This window comes from Octopus bimaculoides, chromosome 1 (assembly GCF_001194135.2).
Source record: "Octopus bimaculoides isolate UCB-OBI-ISO-001 chromosome 1, ASM119413v2, whole genome shotgun sequence".
NCBI lineage: Eukaryota > Metazoa > Mollusca > Cephalopoda > Octopoda > Octopodidae > Octopus > Octopus bimaculoides.
Window position 1 is genome coordinate 26,589,640 of NC_068981.1, and position 990 is coordinate 26,590,629.

A 990-nucleotide genomic window follows, 5' to 3' on the forward strand; every position below is an offset into this window, starting at 1 on the left:
AGAGGAATTTGTAGTGGGGGAGTTTAGCTTAATCGATCGAGCATCGGGACGCGTACTCACGCACGGAGATGTAAGTTCGAGTCCACAGCTAACCACCCACACTTTTTTTTATAGTGGGGGAGTTTAGCTCAATCGGTCGAGCATCGTGACGAGTAAAATCACGGAGATGTGAGTTCGAGTCCACAGCTAACCACCTACACTTTTTTCTGCAAAATAGGGGTAGTTTATCCTGTTCAGGCTATATTATTAGCATTATCATGTGATTGAATATTTATTTTATTGATCTCTGAGGGTAATCTGGGCAGAATCTGAACTCAGAACATAAAGACATCATCATCATTTAACATCCATTTTCCATGCTGGCATGGGTGAGACAATTTGACTGGAGCTGATAAACTGGGGAGCTGCACCAGGCTCCAGTCTGTTTTGGCTTGGTTTCTATGCCAACCACTCCACAGGTACCTTTACCATGTCACCAGCACGAGACAGAAACAAATATTGCAATATTGTATAACACTCAACTGATTTTGCCAATCCACCAGGTATGATGCTTGCTGGTGGTGTTTGCCTTAGTTCCTAAGGCCAGATGCCTTTCTTGTTACCAACCACCTTACTAAGTGAACATTTTGTCATTGTTGTTGGCATCCCGTCGCTTATGACGTCGAGGGTTCTAGTTGATCCGATCAACGGAACAGCCTGCTTGTGAAATTAACGTGCAAGTGGCTGAGCATTCCACAGACATGTGTACCCTTAACGTAGTTCTCGGGGATATTCAGCGTGACAGTGTGACAAGGCTGAACCCTTTGAATTACATGTACAACAGAAACAGGAAGTAAAAGTGAAAGAAAGTTGTGGTGAAAGAGTACAGCAGGGTTCGCCACCATCCCCTGCCGGAGTCTCGTGGAGCTTTAGGTGTTTTCACTTAATAAACACTCACAACGCCCGGTCTGGGAATCGAAACCGCGATCCTATGACCGCGAGTCCGCTGCC

General features: G+C 45.5%; 1 protein-coding gene across 1 annotated transcript in view; it reads right to left on the bottom strand.

Moving 5' to 3' along the window:
* LOC106868281 (sphingomyelin phosphodiesterase 4) overlaps positions 1-990 on the bottom strand; it is a 29,436-nt gene that overhangs the window by 25,950 nt on the left and 2,496 nt on the right. The gene's annotated exons all lie outside the window — the stretch shown is intronic.